The 24,093-nt window shown below is 42.5% G+C and overlaps 1 protein-coding gene across 1 annotated transcript in view; it reads left to right on the forward strand.

Annotated features, from left to right (window-relative positions):
* The first annotated feature begins 16,143 nt into the window (after positions 1 to 16,143).
* Positions 16,144 to 24,093, forward strand: part of LOC124741111 (ankyrin repeat domain-containing protein 65-like) — a 41,102-nt gene continuing 33,152 nt past the window's right edge. Inside the window, exon 1 of the mRNA XM_047248646.1 lies at positions 16,144 to 16,205. The gene's annotated coding sequence lies outside the window, so the exon portion shown is untranslated. The remainder of the gene's footprint in view (positions 16,206 to 24,093) is intronic.

A 24,093-nucleotide genomic window follows, 5' to 3' on the forward strand; every position in this document is an offset into this window, starting at 1 on the left:
GACTAGTAGTTAAAATGTCCTTGAACCTGGGTTCGAGCGCCGCCACTGCTAAAATTATGAATGAACTCAACTGAGAGCTGAAGACTTCTGGTATGAGAAGTCACCCTGCCTGCCACCAGCATTGTCAAAGTAGGTGGAGGGACGCACAAAAGTGGTTCAGAGAGCCCTCTGCCCCTGGGGTGGGAAACTACTCCTAAAAGGCGGAGGAATCAGGAATTATCAACGGTATGAGGATGCAAAGGCAGCTAGGATCGGTCTACAAATTAGCTCTGAAAAGACAGAGTATATGACCATAGGAAGAAAAATCCAGAACTCTCAATATTTAATTGTGAACAACACCAGGTATAAACATGTGAAAGAGTTCAAATACCTCGGATCATTTTTTACAGAAGTAACATCAATTGAAGCAGAGATAAAAGCGCGACTGCAGGCGGGAAACAGATACTATCACTCTCTAGACCCTATATTAAAATGTAGAAGTGGCTCGCAACAACTAAAGCTACGGTTGTGTAAAACATTAATAATGCCAGTAGTACTTTATGGTTCTCAAACCCGGAGCACTCGAAAACAAGACTTTAAGCAACTGCTAACATTTGAAAGGAAAGTCCTCAGGAAAATATTTGGACCAGTCAGAGATCAGACTACTGGAGAATGGAGAAGACACCATAACACTGAATTAGAAGAGCTGTACAAGGAGCCTAACATCTTGGGAGTGATGAGAAGCAAAAGACTGTAATGGGCTGGACATGTTGTTAGAATGGAGGCAACAAGATGGCCCAAAATCATAATGGACTGGATCCCGTCAGGCAGCAGACCAGTGGGAAGACCTAGAAAGAGGTGGATCGATGGAGTGAGAGAAGACCTGTTGCAGCTGGGAGCCACGGAAAACTGGAGACAGATAGCAGAAGACAGAGACGGATGGAGAGCTCTAGATGTGGTGGCTCGCAGTCCTCTGGGCCTGATCGCTTGTAGGGAAGCTAGAATATCTGAAAAAGAAAATTCAAAGGCTCAGTTTATATATTGTGTGGGTCAGTGAAGTGAAATGGAAAGACAACAGGGATATCTGGTGTTACGAGAGTACCGTAATATCAACAGCAGCAGTACAAGCAATAACGGGAGTAGGATTAGTTATGAATAGGATGGTAGATCAGCGAGCGAGTCATTATGAACAGTTAAGTGATGCAGTTGTTGCCATTAGAATCGACAACAAACCAGCACCAATAATTCAGGTACACATGCCGACGTCGCAAGCAGAAGAAGAAAAGATGGAGGAAGCATATAATAGTAATTAAATTCATAAAGGGAAATAAAGTGTTATAGTTAATGGGGGATTGGACTGCGGTTGTGGGGGGGGGGGATAATAGAAGAAGTGATTACGGGAGAATGTGGGCTTGATAGTAAAAATGAGAGAGAAGAAGGACTAATTGAGTTCCGCAATAAATTTCAGCTGGTAAATGTGAATACACTTTTCAAGAATCACAAGAGGAAGAGATGTAGTTGGAGAAGGTTGGGAAACAGAGGAAGATGCCAGTTAGATTACATCATGGTCAGGTAGACATGTCCGAAATTAGATATCGGCTTGTAAAGCATAGCCAGGTCGCAATTTAGCTGCCATGAAGAATAGGATGAAGTTTATAATACTACTCAGGAAGAATAAATGCGCGAAGAAGTGGGATACGAAAGTAATAAGGAATGATGACATAAGCTTGACATTCTCTGAGGCTATAGACACTGCGACATTGACTAGCTCAGCAGGCAGTTCAGTCAAAGAGGAATCGACATATCTAAGAAGGGCAATCATAAAAGTTCGAAAGAAAAATTTAACCAGGAAGGGATCTGTGATGAAACTATGGGTAACAGAAGAAATAATTCAGTTTATCGACCAAAGAAGGAACTGCAAAAATGATAAGAGAAATTTTGAAGTACAGAAATACGAATCACTAAGGAATGAAATAAATAGGAAGTGTTAGCAAGCTAGGGTGAAATGGCTCCACGAAAAATGTGGAAAAATCGAGAAAGAAATGATTACCGGAAAGACTGACTCAGATTATACAAAAATCAACACAATCTTCGGTTAAATTAAAAACATTAAGACTGCAATAGGAACTTTCCTGTTAAGTGCAGAGGAGAAAGCGAATAGGTGGAAAGGGTACACTGAAGGCCTCTATGAGGGGGAGGAGTTTTCTTATGACGTGACAGAAGAAGAAACCTGAGGCGATAGGGAAGAGGTGGGGTATCAATCACAGAGCTCTGGACGACTTAAGGTCACATAAGGCGGAAATGATAGATAACATTCCATAGGAATTTCTAAAATCCTTGGGAGAGGTGACAACAAAAAGACTATTCACGTTGGTTTGTTGACTGTATAAGACTGGCGATATGCCGTCAGACTTCTAGAAGACACCATTATCACAATTCTGAAGATACCAAGAAATGGCAAGTGCGAAAAATATTGGGTGGCCAGCGTAGTATCTCATGCATGCAAGTTCCTGACAAGAACAATATACAGAGGAACTAATCTGTTTCATGACGGTCAGTTTGGGTTTAGGAAAGTTAAAGACACCAGAGAGGCATGTCTGACATTGTGGTTGATAAAGGAAGTAAGTGTGAAGAAAGATCATGATACGTCGATAGGATTTGTCGACCTAACAAGAGCGTTCGACAGTGTACAATGGTATAAATGTTCGAAATTCTAAGAAAAGAAGGGATAAAATTATAGGGAGAGGTGGGGAATATTCAATACGTACATAAGCCAAGAGTGAGGAATAAGAACAGAATACGAAGATCGAAGCGATCTTATTAAAAAGGGTGCAAAACACAGGGACTTACACTTTCGTTCCTACTACTGTCCAATATTTTCATCGAAGAAACAGTGAGGGAAATAACATAAAATTTCAAGAACGGGATTAAACTACAGGGCGAATGGGTATCAGTGACAATATTCGCTGATAACACTTCTATCCTCCGCGAAAATGTAGAGGCATTACAGGAGTGGTTGAATGGAGAGAATAGTCTAGCGAGTACAAAATAAAGAACAAAATATGGGTTGAGACAAAATCGAAGAAAGGGGAAAGTAATGAAAAGTAGCAGAAATGAGAATACCGAGAAACCTAACATCAGCATTTGGGATCACGAACTTGAGGAATTATGCTACCGGGCAACAACATAAGGAGGATAAACGTGATATTTCTAGCTAAGAGAGGCCTAAATTTGAGGAGAAATTTCTAAGAATGTATGTTATGAGAACAGCATGTTATGATAGTGGAAGGTGGACTGCGAGGAAACCGGAACAGAGGAGAATCGAAGCATTTGAGGTGTGGTGCTACAGAAGAATGTCGAATATTAGGAGGACTGATGAGGTAAGGAATGGGGAGGCTCCCTGCAGAATCGGCCCGGATACATGGAAAACAATGACGAGAAGAAGTGACAGGACGACGGGAAATGTTTTAAGACATCAGGGAATAATTTCCATGTTACTAGAGAAAGCTGTAGATGGTAAAAATTGTAGAGGAAGATAGAGGTTGGAATCCATCCAACAGATAATTGAGGTTGTAGGTTGCAGCTAGCAATCTGAGATAAAAAGGTTGGCATCGGAAAGGAATTCGTGGTCTGTCACATTTAATCAATCATAAGACTAGTGACGAAAGAAAAAGAAAAAAAAAGATCTTTCATTTGCTTAAAACTCAGCTACTATGACTTGCTAGTAAATAAGAGTAAATGAAGCTTTCCGAAGCGGCAGGTCTGATTTGTCTATGAATTCTAGCTAATCAAATTTCAGATCAATTTAAGCCAGTTGTGTTGTTTGCAAGCAGCAATCAAGAGAAATGTAATTAAGTTCAACAAACAATTTCTCACCAAAGTTAAGAATGCAGAAAGGATTTATTCTTAACATGGCATTACAATACCATTAAAAAAGGTTTCGGATGCTTTTATCAATCTAAACTTTAATGTTTAAATTAAAGGAATTGGTGAATACATGTTGAAAAATTTCTGAAGAGATTTAGGCATCTGGGACAGCACACGATACATTGATGATTTACTTAGTTTCGCCAGCTACACAGTGAAGATAGACTAGTGCGTGCAACGTCTAGTGTCGTAGCACAGCATGTCCTTCATGTAGCTTGTCCTGCACAACTGGGCACGTACGAGCCTCTCGTTACACGGTGACCTCAGTCCAGCTATTCCCAAAGGAAGCAGGCTGTCCAAGATGCAAAGGGATGGTGCGCACTGGCGGCGGTAGTGGTTAATGAAATGGAAATGACAGAACGTAGCTCTTTTTGTTTTTTTGTTTGTTTTGTTTTGTGACTATTCTTTCACTCGGTTCTTATCAGTGACTTCTCATTGTTGCAATACCAACAGTCACCTGAGGATCACATACATAGTTACCGCAAAAAAGTCCCTGTCCTTTATATAAATAATTTAAGTTATTCTGCTATATTTTATCTGCATTAGTAAACATTCCCACATTGAAAGAAAGCTAATTTACATTGGATTCTAGCAGCAGTGGGCACGCTTCTGTTTCTGAAGTCTATTTCAGCGTCAAAATTTCGTCGCTGATTACCTCATCACCTATTGGCTGGTTTGTTTATTACCACTATTGCTCGCCCTGAAGTGGAAAGTTCTTTTAATCACAACAATAGCATTCAGAGGGACAAAATACAAGGTGTTTCCGTAAGAGCGCGCCAAAATGTAACACAGTACATAGAGAATTCTTCATTGAACAATTTGAGGTAGGGAACCTGGATAAGCCAGCTGAAGGAGATATGGAGTAAACATGTCTATCGCTTTGTCTAGCATTCCTGTTTTCGACATTATTCACAACTAACATGAATACAGATTTACAGGTACTGCATTGTTTATTTACATGTACGTTTATTATTTTCTCCAAGAAAACAAGGATGATCCTGATTACTAGGATGTCATGATGCACCTTGTATTTACTTTACTTATCCGTAAGGTGGCTCTGTTGTATCGTATTTACATTGCCCCCTTGGCTGTTCTTGAAGGTATGTGGGTACAACATGATACAACATGATGGTGCACTGCCTCGCTTCAGTGTGGATGTCTGCAGCCCTCTCAGTTGGTCACTGGACTGGAAGGTGAGGTCCTATTTCATGGCCTTTGAGGTCACCTGACCTGAATCCCCCTGATTATTTCCAATTGGGATATCTAAAGTCACTTGCATATAAAGCCTCAGCGGACACGGAGATGGATTATTGCCAAAATTGTAGCTGCCTGTGATCTGACTTGAGACACACCAGAGATATTTGTGAGTGTGCAACAGAATCTTGCTCGTCGATGTCATGCTTGCACTGAGGTTGATGGCTATCAGTATCAACCCATTCAGTAAGATACAGTACAAATGGTACGTTCATTGTGTGATGGTATTTGCTGTTAACTGTAACAAGTGTGAATAAAAAAGAAGACAGTAATGTGATTTTATTCCTGTTACCTCAATAAGCTGGCTTCTCCAAGCCCCGGTTCGCTACCTGAAATCGCTCAGTGGAGCATCCTGTTCGTCCTGTTAAACCTTTGCACGCTCCTACAGAAACATCCTAGATAATGAGGCCAAATGTCGATATCTAAGATCAATGTGTATAATGCTATTTGAGGTCTCATTCAAATCATTGCACGAGAAGTGAATTACGAAAGACGTAAATAAATGCTAACATTGTTCTATGTGCCACAGTTCTGTTAACTTAGCTGTATGCTGGATTTTAAAATTGAGAGATGGTCTATGTTCCCAAGCTACTGTGATTTATCAGCATAAAAGACTGCCATACTAACGATTGCATTTTCCTCAAATTTTCCTTGTATACATCGTACAATCTGGCACCCATAGCTAGTTTTAGCATGGCTGCACTCAGCAGTTGCTCATTATTCCAATTCCCACTTTAGCGGCTGAACTATCGAAAAATACAAAGACATCTTCCAAGGATATTCCGAAAAACGAAGTGACCGATGCAGCAATGTTAGTGTCTAGGATGACCGTTCATTCCTTTCCTCTCTTAATTCCCCTGCAACTGAACTGCTACGTGTATTAGCTGCCGAATAGCATTGTGAGATAAAACTTACTTCTCCATATGGTCTGTTTGCTACAAACCCAAGTATCAGTATATCTCATCAAATGTACAAATGGGTTTGAATTCCCAAGCGATCAAACTGCTGAGGTCATCCGTCCCTAGACTACGTAAACTAAAGTAAATTAACTTATGTAAGAACAACACTCACACCCATGCCCAATGGAGGACTCGAACCTCCGGTGGCAGAGGCCGCGCTATCCATGACATGGCGCCTCAAACCGCGCGGTCATTCAACTGACAGTTTAACTACTACGGCCCCATCCTTCAGACTGTGTCCTATCAACATGTCCCTTCTTTCAGTTGTACCCAAAAGATCCTATTTGATTCCATCCTGCGCTGCTTGCTTAATTATTCTGTCTTCCTGTTTAATCTTCAGCGTCCTTCTGTACCATTAATTTCAAAAGTTTCTGTTCTCTTCACGCGTGTACTGTTTACCATCCATATCTGACTTCCACTCTACTGAAAATACATTCTGAATAGAATACGCATTAAGGAGGACGACCGTTCACATCTACGTCCAGCCATTCAGATTTAGGTTTTCTATGATTTACAGAAATCTCTCCATACAAATGCAACTATGGTTCCATGGAAGAGCACAGCCAGTTTTCTTCCTTGTCCTTCAAACAATCCGAGCTTGTCCTCCATCCGTAATGACCTCACTGTCGACGAAATTTGGAACCACAATCTTCCTTTCTTCTCCCTGAAAAGAATTCCTAACATCTATATTTTCTACTTCCTGCGATTTGAGTTCACAGTCGTGTAGAATTTTTTAAAAGATATCATAGTCGTCTTTGGGTGTCAAAGTTATTTAAGGTTGAACAACAAGTACGCTGTTTTTGTTCTGCCAAAGTCATTTACTTGCATCACTCAGATTTCGACCTTATCTTCTGCCATGTCATATCAAAGTGTTAGGTCTTTCAATGTTGTTAACAACATCAATATGAATCCCACGAAATCATTATTTCAACGTGAAACTCAAAAATCGAGAAAAACGGCCACACTACCAGCCACGTCTACACAGCACTGCTGGCCGGGAGGCCCCATCCGGGGAGGTTCGGCCGCCGAGTGCGGGTCTCTGTTCAGTCGACGCTACACGGGACGACTCGCGTGCCGGTGGTGAGGATAACTCAACACCTAGTTCACGATCCGAGAAAATGCCCATACCAGCCAGGAATCGAACCTGGGCCAGCTGCATGGGAGGCAAGCTCGTTACCACTCAACCAGGCGGGCAGGCATCTACGTGGAGTCAACTGCAAATGAATGAGAACAGACAACATGCAATGATATGTGTTCGTGCATATAGCACTCCAGTTTTTTCATTATAATCACATTCAATCCTACTTTTAATCAAGTGAAAGAACTTTCGCTAAATGGGCAGTCATCATTTAATCGTCATGATATATCAGCATATGTGTTCAAAGTAACATTGAAACCTTTAATGGATCTCATTACAAAGGATCATGTTTTTGAAAGACGCTGTTCGATGCATTCTATTGAGTGGCGTAAGAGAGAGTTGCCCTTAGCATACATGTCGATTTAGTTGATCGAAAAACCCACACACCAGATAATATTGGTCAAATCGTCTCAGCAGAAGTACCAATTGTCGACACTTATCCAGAATTAGGTTTTTTTATGTAATAGAATGGGAGACCTGTGGCCGTCCTTATGATGTCATTTATTATGTGGCTACCAGTTTCGGTGCTTCAATACATAATCTTCAGGCCTTAACTGCCGCTGAGGGGTTTAACACCATTCGTATACCAGTGTCATCAATGGGCAACATCTACGAACTGGTCTCCACAAACTACCTGTAACAACGATGCTGTGTCTCCAACTATCAACTACGAACATGACGATTGGAGACAAAACATTGTTGTTACAGGTAGTTGATAGATGTTGCCCACTGATGAATTGTATGTGCCATTGGAGTTAACTCGCTCAGCGTCAGTTAAGACCTGGAGACGATATACTGAAGCACCGAAAGTGGTAGCCATATAATAAATAACATCGCAAGGACAGCTGTAGGTGTTCCATTTTATTATATAAGTGGATGGCCTAAGTCTGTAAAGCCTCCAATCAAAAGGACAGACATACAGAATATAGGTTAATCTAGGTCTTCACCAAACCATGATACGTGTTCCATGTGACTCACTCAGAAAATAATTCACCGAGCATGTCTGATGAGAAATGCACAAAATGAAACCCAATACACTTAACTGCTGAACTATCAGAAGCAATGTCGTATCTACTCTGACGTCGACGATCAGCTAAAGATGGCGGAAAAGCCATTACTCTAAAACTAGGAAACAATGATGTTGAATTTCATTATAACAGAGATGTATCGTATTTGCCATTCATCATGTGTATTTTGTACGTCTTTGTGATACATACAAAATACACTTCAATATTGAATAATGCTATTCAGTGAAGTGGCTAAAGCGCATGTGCAGACGAATCAAGAAAGGTGGCGATATAGCAATATTTGGGATGGGAAATGCAACAGTATCCATCAGCGAAATTGGCCAATATCAGCTGGGACATGCGTTAGTAGCAATGATACAGAATGGCGTATTTTATTATTTAAAATCCATGAACGACATCAAACAGTTGTTCAGTTGGAAGCGGACCTTGAAAACGAAGACCACAAGTACTTCACCAACAGAAAATACACGTTAACTGCATTTTTCTCGTTATGCAGAGCCGGTATGTTTCGTAAGACGCTACTTTTCTCTGAATTGCCAACATAATGCACTTTGAATGCATCAGTGAACAAGTTACAAAGTCGCAAATTAGGTAATGCAGTTGCAGGACACCCCAATTTGCACTGAATCGACGCATTAGGTCGTCTCTAAGAATGTTGTTAATTGCAATTATTGTTAAACAGCGTATATGTATGGATATCTTTGTAAGAGGTGGGGACATGAGACAGTGAACAGTCAAGTATGTGTCACTTATTGTGGAGCTTACCAAAATTTAAATCATCTTAAAGTCAAGGCACTAGGCACTTTACACTGGACACTGGGGTCTGGGTACTGGGTACTGGGGACTGAGGAATGGGTTCTGGGACAGGAGTGGAGGCTGGGCTCAGGGGACTGGAGACTGGAGATGGGATTGGGCACTGGGACTGAGGACTGGGGACTGGGGACTGGGACTGGGAAGTGGGCACTGGGGGCTGGACACTGGGCACAGGGGACTGGAGATGGGACTGGGCACATGGTTGTTGGGCACTGGGGTTTGGAGGCTGGGGACTGGGGACTGGTGACTGGGGCTACACACTGGGAATTGGGGATTGGATACTGGGGACGGGGGGCTGGGGACAGGGGCTGGGGACTGGGGACTGGGCAGTGGGCACTGGGGACTGGGGACTGGGTTCTGGCAACTGCGGTCTGGGCTCTGTGGACTGGAGACTGGGGATAAGATTGGGCACTGGGGATTGAGCACTGGGGGCTTTGGACTGGACCCCCACTGTGGCAACAGTAAAAGGAGTCAGTGATTAACTCTTCTGAAGCATGTTCAACCAGTCTACATTGGTGCAACATTGAAGCAAAGTGGCTTTCTCCCTTGTAAAAATTATTGGCAGCATAACAATGGTAGTTGCCTGTACATACTATGGCCAGGCGCTTCATTACCAGCTTTAAAGTCATTAATCCCGGTTTCTTGTGCCCATTCTTGACAGTTGTGATTTTAAACTACTGTCTGATATTGTTGAGAGCTGGTTTCTCAGGATGGTCCTGAATAGGGTTACTGTTGTGGATGGGGACGTAATCAGTTACTCTCAGTTGCACAACAAATATGTAAAATTTATTTAAAGAAATTAAAATTTTAAAACAATCACTTAAAAAAAACACAATTGACTGCATGACGGCTGAAGGCCTCATCACAGGAAAAAAATTCCACAATTTTAGGGCAGAAGGGCACCAACAATAACCTCAAACAACAAACAGTTGAAGGCCTGAATCTGATGTCCGAAGAACAATTCCAAATAGCACATATTAAGATAAATACTTCGTTTTAAAACAAACTGTAACATGGCTGAAGTGCTTATTATAAAAGAAGTGAAGATATTACTCGGTTGAAGACCACAAACAATTTCAAATAACAAATGGCTGAAGGCCTGAATTAGAAGTCAGGAACAACCCGCCGACCACAGGCGAGATCTCAGAATAGTTGAGGTTGCATAAGTAGTTAACTCTTCACTCAACTTGAACGTCCAGGGTTCGGTGTGCAACGAAGTCTTCGCTCTTGCAGCTACCCCTCCACGATCCAGCAGTGGCAGCACGCCGCCACTTGCCCTCGCACTGCAACTCCCCATTCTACACAACGCGACCTGGAAATACTAGCGGTCGCACCAGACATTATACCACAGTACTCATATCGATAAGCACTGCTGCTGCCACTCACGGGCAAGCAAACCAGCAACTTAGTGATGCCAGTAAATCGAATAAGGAACGAAATGCCATAGCCACAATGACAAGATGCCAAGCAATAAACAGCATTAACACGAACTGCACACAACTCTGGCCAACAATATAGGCCAGAGATGTCTTCACAACTAAGCATGTATTTGCAGAGTGTGCAGTCATGCTCTAAGGCTGTAGACCTGTGATCAATTGGGCACCGTGGAAGCCTTGTGTTGAGTGCAAAAGGTAATTTCCTGTTACATGCTTTAGTGCATGACTGGTTCTGTTTTCTTCCTCATGTTGGTAGTGTATGGAGGTATTTACGGTTTGTTCAAACAGTGCTTTTGGCACCTACTTTTAAGTTCACTTATACTTTGCAATCACCCATATTACCCAGTGTCCTGCGTTTTATGCAGCTCATGCTACATAATTTCTTTTGTTGATTCCTTGCTTGTTAAACTTATCTTACATATTGGATTTGAGTACTTTACTGTTAATTTTCACGTATATCATGGAGGACATGTTTTCCTTTGCTACAGAATTATTGTGCAGGGTGTCACTGCATACCTTAGGTAGTACTCTGACGGATGTCAAATAGAATTAGTAATATGTTCTTTTACTGTGATACGTTTTTGTAGAAAAGCTGGGCAGCTGGGAAATTTAGATCTGAAATAGCTTGTCATTTGTTATTCTTCAAATAGTTTTATGTATTATCTTTCAGTTGTTTATCTGACCATGCCAAGTGTACCTCCCCAGTCTGTCTGTAGTTTCAACAGCTTTTCCTACTATCGAATTCCAGTCACCCATGACTATTAAATTTTCGTCTCCCCTTCACTATCTGAATAATTTCTTTTATCTCATCATACATTTCATCAATCTCTTCGTCATCTGCGGAGCTAGTTGGCATATAAACTTGTACTACTATGGTAGGCATGGGCTTCATGCCTATCTTGGCAACAATAATGCGTTGACTATGCTGTTTGTAGTAGCTTACCCACACTCCTATATTTTATTCATTATTATACCTACTACTGCCTTACCCCTATTTGATTTTTTATTGCTGACCGGAGTGGCCGTGCGGTTCTAGGCGCTACAGTCTGGAGCCGAACGACCGCTCCGGTCGCAGGTTCGAATCCTGCCTCGGGCATGGATGTGTGTGATGTCCTTAGGTTAGTTAGGTTTAATTAGTTTTAAGTTCTAGGCGACTGATGACCTCAGAAGTTAAGTCGCATAGTGCTCAGAGCCATTTTTTTTATTTATAGCCCTGTATTCACCTGACCAGAAGTCTTGTTCCTCCTGTTACCGAACTTCACTAATTCCCACTATATTTAACTTTGACCTATCCATTTGCCTTTTAAAATTTTCTAACCTACCTGCTCGATTAAGGGATCTGACATTCCATGCTCCGATCCATAGAACGCCAGTTTTCTTTCTCCTGATAACGATGTCCTCCTGAGTAGTCCCCACCCGCAGATCCGAATGGGAGAATATTTTACCACCGGAATATTTTACCCAAGAGGATGCCATCATCATTTAACCATACAGTTCAGGAACCACACGTTTGTCTGGCCTCTCAGCAGATACCTCTCCATTGTGGTTGCACCTATGGTACGGCTGTCCGTATTGCTAAGGCATGCAAGCCTCCCCACCAATGGCAAGGTCCATGGTTCATGGGGGGGATGGGGGGACAAAACGGTGGCAAATATGTTATTTGAAAGGAAGACGTATTCACTATTACTAGCTTTGACATACCGCCCTGTTCCTGTTTGAGCGTTGTTATTTTGGACTACCTCAGATGTGTATAGAATGAGTTGCAGCCTAAAAATATCTGTTACCTGGAGATAATGTTTTCTGGAAAGGTATTCCAGATTTTAGTAACAGATGATTAGTACCCTATGTGAACCATTCCCTTCATGAAAACATTCAGTATTAGCAATTAAGGCAGAATAATACCGACTCGAAACACAAAATTTTGTTGTTTTCTTAAGTAACTACTGACTTCAGAGGGATAACTGAATAAAATACTATAATAGGTAGATCTGGTGATTTTTGAGTTATGTTAGACCTATATTCAGAAAGACTTCCTGAGCAAGCAACAGTAGAAAGAAAGCCATTGAATGAGGTATCCGCCAATTCTCGGGCTTTTTGTGTAAACAAATAAAAATTTTTTTAAGTGATATTATCAAAGATTTCCCCCCCATGAACCATGGACCTAGCCATTGGTGGGGAGGCTTGCGTGCCTAAGCGATACAGATGGCCGAACCGTAGGTGCAACCACAACGGAGGGGTATCTGTTGAGAGGCCAGACAAACATGTGGTTCCTGAAGAGGGGCAGCAGCCTTTTCAGTAGTTGCAGGGGCAACAGTCTGGATGATTGACTGATCTGGCCTTGTAACATTAACCAAAACGGCCTTGCTGTGCTGGTACTGTGAACGGCTGAAAGCAAGGGGAAACTACAGCCGTAATTTTTCCCGAGGACATGCAGCTTTACTGTATGATTAAATGATGATGGCATCCTCTTGGGTAAAATAGTCCCCCATTCGGATCTCCGGGCGGGGACTACTCAAGAGGACGTCGTTATCAGGAGAAAGAAAACTGGTATTCTACGGATCGGAGCGTGGAATGTCAGATCCCTTAATCGGGCAGGTAGGTTAGAAAATTTAAAAAGGGAAATGGATAGGTTAAAGTTAGATATAGTGGGAATTAGTGAAGTTCGGTGGCAGGAGGAACAAGACTTTTGGTCAGGTGATTACAGGGTTATAAATACAAAATCAAATAGGGGTAATGCAGGAGTAGGTTTAATAATGAATAAAAAATAGGAGTGCGGGTTAGCTACTACAAACAGCATAGTGAACGCATTATTGTGGCCAAGATAGACACAAAGCCCATGCCTACTACAGTAGTACAAGTTTATATGCCAACTAGCTCTGCAGATGATGAAGAAATTGATGACATGTATGACGAGATAAAAGAAATTATTCAGGTAGTGAAGGGAGACGAAAATTTAATAGTCATGGGTGACTGGAATTCGTCAGTAGGAAAAGGGAGAGAAGGAAACGTAGTAGGTGAATATGGATTGGGGGGAAGAAATGAAAGAGGAAGCCGCCTTGTAGAATTTTGCACAGAGCATAACTTAATCATAGCTAACACTTGGTTCAAGAATCATGAAAGAAGGTTGTATACCTGGAAGAATCCTGGAGATACTAAAAGGTATCAGATAGATTACATAATGGTAAGACAGAGATTTAGGAACCAGGTTTTAAATTGTAAGACATTTCCAGGGGCAGATGTGGATTCTGACCTCAATCTATTGGTTATGAACTGCAGATTGAAACTGAAGAAACTGCAAAAAGGCGGGAATTTAAGGAGATGGGACCTGGATAAACTGAAAGAGCCAGATGTTGTAGAGAGTTTCAGGGAGAGCATAAGGGAACAATTGACAGGAATGGGGGAAAGAAATACAGTAGACGAAGAATGGGTAGCTCTGAGGGATGAAGTAGTGAAGGCAGCAGAGAATCAAGTAGGTAAAAAGACGAGGGCTAATAGAAATCCTTGGGTAACAGAAGAAATATTGAATTTAATTGATGAAAGGAGAAAATATAAAAATGCAGTAAATGAAGCGGGCAAAAAGGAATACAAACGTCTCAAAAATGAGATCGACAGGAAGTGCAAAATGGCTAAGCAGGGATGGCTAGAGGACAAATGTAAGGATGTAGAGGCTTGTCTCACTAGGGGTAAGATAGATACTGCCTACACGAAAATTAAAGAGACCTTTGGAGAAAAGAGAACCACTTGCATGAATATCAAGAGCTCAGATGGAAACCCAGTTCTAAGCAAAGAAGGGAAAGCAGAAAGGTGGAAGGAGTATATAGAGGGCCTATACAAGGGCGATGTTCTTGAGGACATTATGGAAGTGGAAGAGGATGTAGATGAAGATGAAATGGGGGATACGATACTGAGTGAAGAGTTTGACAGAGCACTGAAAGACCTAACTCGAAACAAGACCCCGGGAGTAGACAACGTTCCATTAGAACTACTGACAGCCTTGGGAGAGCCAGCCCTGATAAAACTCTACCATCTGGTGAGCAAGATGTATGAGACAGGCGAAATAGCCACAGACTTCAAGAAGAATATAATAATTCCAATCCCAAAGAAAGCAGGTGTTGACAGATGTGAAAATTACCGAACTATCAGTTTAATAAGTCACAGCTGCAAAATACTGATGCGAATTCTTTACAGACGAATGGAAAAACTGGTAGAAGCGGACCTCGGGGAAGATCAGTTTGGATTCTGTAGAAATGTTGGAACACGTGAGGCAATACTAACCTTACGACTTATCTTAGAAGAAAGATTAAGAAAAGGCAAACCTACGTTTCTAGCATTTGTAGACTTAGAGAAAGCTTTTGCCAACGTTAACTGGAATACTCTCTTTCAAATTCTGAAGGTGGCAGGGGTAAAATACAGGGAGCGAAAGGCTATTTACAATTTGTACAGAGAGTAGATGGCAGTTATAAGAGTCGAGGGGCATGAAAGGGAAGCAGTGGTTGGGAAAGGAGTGAGACAGGGTTGTAGCCTCTCCCCGATGTTATTCAATCTGTATATTGAGCAAGCAGTAAAGGAAACAAAAGAAAAATTCGGAGTAGGTATTAATATCCATGGAGTAGAAATAAAAACTTTGAGGTTCGCCGATGACATTGTAATTCTGTCAGAGACAGCAAAGGACTTGGAAGAGCAGTTGAACGGAATGGACAGTGTCTTGAAAGGAGGATATAAGATGAACATCAACAAAAGCAAAACGAGGATAATGGATTGTAGTCAAATTAAATCGGGTGATGCTGAGGCGATTAGATTAGGAAATGAGACACTTAAAGTAGTAAAGGAGTTTTGCTATTTAGGGAGTAAAATAACTGATGATGGTCGAAGTAGAGAGGATATAAAATGCAGACTGGCAATGGCAAGGAAAGTGTTTCTGAAGAAGAGAAATTTGTTAACATCGAGTATAGATTTAAGTGTCAGGAAGTCGTTTCTGAAAGTATTTGTATGGAGTGTAGCCATGTATGGAAGTGAAACATGGACGATAAATAGTTTGGACAAGAAGAGAATAGAAGCTTTCGAAATGTGGTGCTACAGAAGAATGCTGAAGATAAGGTGGGTAGATCACGTAACTAATGAGGAGGTATTGAATAAGATTGGGGAGAAGAGAAGTTTGTGGCACAACTTGACTAGAAGAAGGGATCGGTTGGTAGGACATGTTTTGAGGCATCAAGGGATCACAAATTTAGCATTGGAGGGCAGCGTGGAGGGTAAAAATCGTAGAGGGAGACCAAGAGATGAATACACTAAGCAGATTCAGAAGGATGTAGGTTGCAGTAGGTACTGGGAGATGAAGAAGCTTGCACAGGATAGAGTAGCATGGAGAGCTGCATCAAACCAGTCTCAGGACTGAAGACCACAACAACAACAACATCAAAGATTTGCAGCTGTTTATATATGTAATTAATCTGATGCCACAAGGATATTGCTATAATTGGATTCTTTTGGACAACATTTACCAACTGTTGCTTGCTATAGGTCTACCTGTAGCCCACACAAGTGTAGACAGATCTGTGTACGGACAAAGAACTGCCCAGTGACGCCGTTTTCCAGAATCGCCGCCGACGGCGCCAGCTCAGGAGGTTACGGGCACCGCGGCTGTGGACCTGGAGCCAGCAACAGAAACAAGGTAGGCACGTGAGAAGGCACTCGCCTGTGTTTCCCAGTTCTAGGCGTGTGTGTTATTCTGAAGCCTGCAGTGTATGACACTCAGTTTCCTTAGATCCGTCTGTGCTGTAAAATATACTATCACTCATGGCCATTTTTTGATAGCTCATAGTGCTTTCAGTAACTTCTCATAATAGGCTCATCGAATCTCGAAATTGAAGTTTGTACATTATCAAATATAAGTTAGCTAAGGAACGTCATATAAGAGCCGAGTTTCTCGTAGCTTCATAAATTGTTTCGACCCTACTTGCTGTCATGATTTCTGTTAAATTACATAGATGCAACAAGGTGTTATTTTGGTTCTCACAGGAAGCCTGTGAGGGAAGGTGCACTGGCCGTGGTCACACGAGGAGCCATTCCAGAAGTGGAACCAAAGACGTGCCACTCAAAACAGAAACAGAGCAGACACAGTAACGTGTACAGTTAGCAGCCAGGGCTCACGAATGTGTAGGCTCCACTCTCTGTGACCCGCGTAGGGCACTGGCGTTTATTGTTGTTTGCTGTCTCTGATACCGGTGACAGATAGATGCCTATCAATGGCATCATGCTGTGCAGAGAGAGGATGAAGGTGAGGACAGGTCCCTCAACCAGTATCAGTGCCAGCAACTCAGCAGTGTGCTCTGTCACGCTGCATGGAGGCCAGTAACGTACTTAAAATATCCTGCCATGCTGTAAACCCTCATATACGGAAGTCTTATTGTCTGGTAAACTGGGCAGTCAGAATAATCACTATTCTCACAGCATAACGACATTTATGGTGTGTTACTTATTTCTCTTTCACTCAGTAAGTGCATTTGTGCAATTTCCACAGCAAAATTCGGTGTTATTCTCCTACCAGTGTTGGGAATTTAGGTATAGCTTTTTAGAAGTATACTAGGCTCCAGTGGGAAGCAGTGGTTGGGAAGGGAGCGAGACAGGGTTGTAGCCTATCCCCAATGTTATTCAGTATGTATATTTAGCAAGCAGTGAAGGAAATAAAAGAAAAATTGGGAGTAGGAATTAAAATCCATGGAGAAGAAATAAATCTTTGAGATTTCCCGATTACATTGTAATTCTTTCAGAGACAGCACAGGACCTGAAAGACAGTTGAATGGAATGGACAGTGTCTTGAAAGGAGAATGAAATATAAACATCAACAAAAGCGAAACGATGATAATGGAGTGTAGTTTACTTACATTAGATGATGCTGAGCAAAGTAGAGTAGAAATGAGACACTAAGTGGTAGATGAGTGGGGAGCAAAATAACAGATGATGGTCGAAGTAGAGAGGATATAAAATGTAGACTGGCAATAGCTAGGAAAGCGATTCTAAAGAAGAGAAATTTACTAATATTGAGTGTAGATTTAAGTGTCAGTAAGTCTCTTCTGAAAGTATTTGTGGGGAGTGTAGCAGTATATGAAAGTGAAACATGGACGATAAATAATTTAGACAAGCAGGAAATAGAAGCTTTCGAAATGTAGTGCTACAGAAGACTGCTAAAGATTAGATAGGTGTATCACGTAACTAATGAGGAGGTACTAAATTGAATTAGGGAGAAGTGGGATGTGTGGCACAGCTTGACTAGAAGAAGGGATCGGTTGGTAGGACATGTCATGAACTATTAAGGTATCACCAATTTCCTACTGGACGGACGTGTGGAGGGTAAAAATCGTATAAGGAGACCAAGAGATGAATACAATAAGCAGATTCAGAAGGATGTCAGTTGCAGTAGTTAGTTGGTGATGAAGAAGCTTGTACACGATAGAGTAGCACGGAGGGAGCTGCATCCAACCAATCTCTGGACTGAAGACCATGACAACAACTACTAGGCTCCAAGGTGAAGGATATGGTTCACAATTAGAGCATGCATGGAGGAACTGCATTAATGGAGATTCCTCCTGCACATGTCCTGGAGGAGTAGCTGCATACTGCTGATATACTCTGTGACCTCGACCAAAAACAATAGATTAGACCCCACGAATAACACATCAGCCACGAGCTCTTCCACTAGATGATGCCCCTTTCCTTCTCGTGTTCTTCCACTTTCAATTCAGCTGTTCCTCAGGATATATGCCGAATCTTACTATACTACTGTCAATAACACACATAGGGAGAGGCTTTCAAAACACTGTACTTTCTTCTTGGAGGACCCCACTTCAAATCTGTGTCCATCCAGTTGCGAGCAGCTCTTTATCGAGTTACTGAAGGCCATCCACTGAATTCCGTGGTATTCCCTATGCAGGGAAGTTCGGCTTCCAAGTGCAATTCCTATTTCATTCGCCCCATATTGGGCGACCAGCGCGCCGGTGACAAGGATAAAATGATGATGAGGACAAAACAACAGCCAGTTCCCAATCGGAGAAAAATGTCCAACCCAGCCAGGAAAGGGACTGGGGCCCGCTTGCATGGGAGGCGAGCACATTACCACCCAGCTAAGCAAGCGGACTCACTCTCTGATATACTGTAGTTACTGACCAGCTCTTAAGAGCGTCAGCATTGAGTATTTTATTAATTTTCAGCAAGTGCGACTGTATATATCGAAATGATCATGTGTCACTTGCATAAAAGAAATTTAATTTCCTTAACTGCTTTCAGGCACTTAGTGCCCTTATTCAGAAGGTTATAACATGAAGTAATTTGCAAGTATCAACAATGAGAGAGACGCAGTATATTGCTGTAGTCTGGTGGTTTGTAGTGCCTGTACGCAAACGTTATCAACAATACGCTTGTGTGGAGCAGTACGCTGTATGAATTTCATTGCTGACACTCGTAAATACTGCGAAGGGTATAAAGTTCTGATGAAGGGCACTAAGTGTCTCAAAAAAAGTCAAATATCCTTTATGCAACTGGTTGCTGATTATTTCTATGACTGCAGTATTGATGAGACATGTAGATCCAGCTATCCTTTAATACACACTGTATCAGAGTACAATAGTCCCTGCAAGTCCAGTGTCTAGTAATTTTCAAAAATTTCCCTTATTTTTCAAATAAGTTTAAGTATTTATGCAATGATTAATGAACTACATAACAATTCCAATGCTTGTGTTTGAAATAGTAGTGCCTGCACAGCATGATCTGTTTCTCATTTTGTTGTATCTAGGCAGAAATGCATTTCCGTAATTGTATGTGAAAATCAATGTTGGAAATAAAACATATACTACCACAGCTGGCCCTTCAAAATACCCTACTACAAATTAGAACATAATAAGTGAGTGGAAAGGACAGATCGAGGTGAGTGTGATACTTTCCTTCAAGATGCATTGGAGCCAAGTAACAGCAAAAACTCTCATTACAAAAACTATCAGGTTCACAAACTCGCATCCAATCAAGATTTATGAAAACACATAATTTTAAAAAATGAAATGGATGTACCGCCACAACTTTCTCAGCTAAGAGAAAATGCAACTGCAATAATTTGGGAAAAGGCACTATAATGAAACAAATTTTAACACTGACAACCAAACTCCCACATTTACAAAGACTTAAGTTGTACAGTATTATTTATGGCTTGTCTCTGATTAAATATAGCAAACCAGCAAGCGTAGAGCCACTGTGCTCATAAACTCTTAAGAGTCTGCATCTCGTGGTCCGCCTCTGGATCACAAGGTTTCCAGGTCCGATTCGCAGCTGGGTTGGGGAGTTTATCTGCCTGTTGACTGTGAGTCTGTGTTGTCCTCACCATTTCATCCTCATCATTACCATTGTTGACAGAAGCTAGATTGCACTGTGTAAAAATTGGACTGTGTCAAAATTGGGACTTTGTACGGGCGCTCATGACCTCGCAGTTGAGTGCCCCACAAACCAAATATCACCATCATCGTCAAACACTTAAGAGAACCAACTGCCCTAAGGCTAGCGACACCCAACCGGTTTCTAGATCATAACTAGAGCCTCTCCAGATAGTCAAGGCTAACCATCACTTTCTGCATGTGCCAAGAGGTATGCAAGGGCCACAACCTACAGCAGGCTGCCTTAACGCTGTAAGATCACTCAATGGCAGCCACTGCCACTGACAATACAAAGGCAGGAAAACAAGCATGTCCAGAGCGTGGGGACAGCGTGCTGTGGCTGGGTGTGCTCCTACAATGGTCAGCACAGGTTGAAAAGTGGTGACGCCAGTGGCGGGGGGGGGGGGGGAGGAGACCCCAGTTTTGGAGGGGAGGCAGCTTCGTCCAGCAGGCGCTGCAGCACTGCTCAGCATAACGACCGGTGGAGGGGCGCTCTGGTGTTAAAAGCATTGCAACGTTGATGAACCTGAGTCAGCATAGTCTCCCCCGCCGAAACTGACAGCTAGTGGGGTGTTGATGCAGCTGAAAGGACTCTGACTTTTGCATTAGTACGCTATGCCAGCTGCTGCTATCACAATTGGAATCATAAAAAGACCAATAAACCCCATACTTCTACATCTACATCATACCCGGCAATCCACCTAATGGTGTGTGGTGAAGGGTACTTTTGGTACCACTATCACATCTCTCCAACCCTGGTCCACTCGCAAATAGAGCGTGCGAAGAATGTTTGTCGGCCAGCATCTGTATGGCTCTAATTTCTCGAATTTCCTCCTCATAGTCAGTATGTGATATGTATGTGGGAGGAAGTAATACATTGCCCAACTCCTCCTGAAATGTGCTGTCCCGAAATTGCAATAGTAAATCTCTCTGTGATGCACAACGCCTCTCTTGTAACGTCTCACAGTGGAGTTTGTTTAGCATCTCCGTAACGCTCTCTCGCCCTCTAAACCATCCCGTAACGAAACGCGGCGCTCTTAGTTGGATCGTACCTACCTCCTCTATCCAGTCTACCTGACAGGGATCCCAGATATATGAACAATACTCAAGAACAGGGCGAACAAGCGCCTTATAAGCCACTTCTTTCGTGGAAGGGTTACATTTTCTTAAGATTCCCCTATGTATCTGGTATTTGCTTTTCCCACCACCTGTTTTATGTGGTCATTCCACTTATGGTCGCTGGGGATAGTTACTACTAGATATTTTACGGCAGAGGCTGTAAAATAAGATATACCAAAATTTTAGAATAATCATGCAGTCACTATTTTGGCTTGACCATATACTCCCCAGCTACTAAAGGCGTGGAAGGAATGACATCAAATAATTATCTACACCTATTCACATACTGCGCAAGCCACCGAATGGTACGTGGCTTAGGGTACTCTGTACCACTACCAGTCGGGTTCTCTTCTGTTCCACTCGCAAACAAAGCGAGGGAGAAACGACTGTGTATGTGACTCCGTATGAGCCCTGCTTTCTCTGTTCTTGTCTTCACGGTTCTTCGTGAAATGTACGTTGTCAGCTATAGAATAACTCTGCAGTCAGCATCAAATATCGGTTCTCTTAATTTTTCACGCTAGTGCTCCTCGGAAAGAACGTCGCGTTACCTCGCAGTGACTCCCATTTGCAACACTGTAACACTTGCATGTTGTTTGAGCCTACCAGTAAAAGATCTAGCAGACCGTTTTTGAATTGCTTCGACGTCCTCTTTTAATCTGACCTGGTTTGGACCCCAAAAACTGGAACAGTATTCAACTATGGGTCGCACTAGACTCCTCCTTTACACATGAACCACATTCTCCTAGAATTCGCAAAATAAACTAAAGTCGGCCATCCACCTTCCATACTACACTCTTTACATGCTCATTCGACTTCATATTGCTTTGCAACGTTACCCCTAGATATTTAATCGACGTAACCATGCCAAGCAGAACACTGCTAGTACTATATTCGAACTTTATGGGTTTGGTTTTCCTACTCATCTACTTTAACTTACGTGTTTCTACATTTAGAGCCAGCTGCTATTCATCACACCAACTAGAAATTTTGTCTAAGTCTTCCTGTCTCCTCCTACAGTCACTCAACGTCGGCGCCTTCCTGTACGCCACAGCATCATCAGCAAACAGCCGTGGACTGCAGCTTACCCTGTCTGACAGGTCTTTTATGTACATAGAAAATAACAGCGGCCTTATTACGCTTCTCTGGGACACTCCTAACAATATCACAGCCTCAAACTCGCCGTCGGGGACAACGTACTGGGTTACTTTCTTAAGAAGTCTTCAAGTGACTCAAATACCTAGGAACCCATCCCTCATACTTGTACTTTCTTCAACAGTCGCTAGTGTGACACTGTGTCAGACGCTTCACGGAAATCTGTAACAGCCAACTGATGTTAGAGTTAATCGTCTGTAATTTTCAGGGTCCGTTCTTTTACGCTTACGGTATGTGATCAAAAGTATCCAGACACCTTGCTGAAAATGACTTCAAGTTCGGGGCACCCTCCATCGATAATGCTGGAATTCAATGTGTTGGCCCACCCTTAGCCTTGATCACAGTTTCCACTCTCGGAGGCATACGTTCAATCAGGAGCTGGAAGGTTTCTTGAGTAATGGCAGCCCATTCTTCACTGAGTGCTGCACTGAGGAGAGGTATCGATCTCGTTCGGCGAAGCCTGGCACCAATCCGGCGTTCCAAAACATCGCAAAGGTGTTTTTAAAGGATTCTGTGCAGGCCACTCCATTACAGGGATGTTATTGTTGTGTAACCACTCAGCCACAGGCCGTGCATTATGAACAGGTGCTCGATCGTGTTGAAAGATGCAGACGCCATCCCTGCATTAGTCTTAAACAGTGGGAAGCAAGCGGGTGCTCAAAGCATCAGTGTAGACCTGTGCTGAGTTATTCCCAGGTGAAGCAACAAGGGGTGCAAGCCCCTCCATGAAAAACATGACCAGAACATAACAGAACTGCCTCCGAATTTAACTGTTGCTACTACACACGTTGGCAGATCACGTTCGCCTGTCATTTGACGGACCCACACCCTGCCATCGGATTGCCACATTGTGTATCGTGACTCGTCACTCCACACGTTTTTCCGCTGTACAGTCGTCCAATTTTTACGCTGCTTACACCAAGCGAGGCGTCATTTGGCATTTACAGGCGTGATGTGAGGCTCGTGAGCAGTCGCTAGACTGTGATATCCAAGTTCTGTCAACTCTCTCCTAACTGTCATAGTATTTCCAGTGGATCCTCATGCAATTTGCAATTTCTGTGTGATGGTCTGATCTGCCTATTACACATCATGACCCTCTTCAGCTATCGGAAGTCTCCGTCAGTGAAAAGACGAGGTCGGCCTGTACAGTTTTGTGCAGTACGTGTCCCTTCACGTTTCCACTTTACTATCACTTCGAAACAGTGCACTTAGATATGTTTAGGAGTGTTTAAACCTCGCCTACAGACGTATGGCACAAGTGACACCAAATCACCTGACTACATTCGAAGTCCGTGAGGTCCGTGGAGCGCCCCATTCTGCTCTCTCATGGCGTCTAATGACTCCTGATTTCACTGATATGGCAGCACAATCCACTTAATATGAAAAACGTAAGTTTTTTGGGTTGTCCGGATACTTTTGATCACATTTCTCGAGAGCGTGAATAGAACTGGCAGTGGATACAGCTCATTTACAGAATAGATGGCTTACCACTGGAGAAATCTACATGAAGCATATGCTACAGATTGTCTCTTGACTACCCCTTCCTACAAAACGACGGCCACAACTCCTGACGTGGTGGAGTCAGTTTGAACAAAATTCTAGGAAAGTGTGGTACGTCTGTAAAGGAGACCACATGTAGGACACTGGTGCCATCTATTCTGGAGTACTGCTCGAGTGATTGTGATCCGAACCAGGTCGGATTAAAGAAAGACATCGAAGCAGTTCAGAGGTGGGTTGCTAGGTTTGTTACTGGTAGTTTCAGGCAACATGCAAATGGTAGGGAGATGCTTGGGGAACTCAACTGGTTGAGAAAATTTAGAGGAACAAATTTATGGAAGTAATTTATCATCCCAACAAAACGGGCCACTGCTT

Source organism: Schistocerca piceifrons, unplaced genomic scaffold (genome assembly GCF_021461385.2).
Source record: "Schistocerca piceifrons isolate TAMUIC-IGC-003096 unplaced genomic scaffold, iqSchPice1.1 HiC_scaffold_1870, whole genome shotgun sequence".
Lineage (NCBI taxonomy): Eukaryota > Metazoa > Arthropoda > Insecta > Orthoptera > Acrididae > Schistocerca > Schistocerca piceifrons.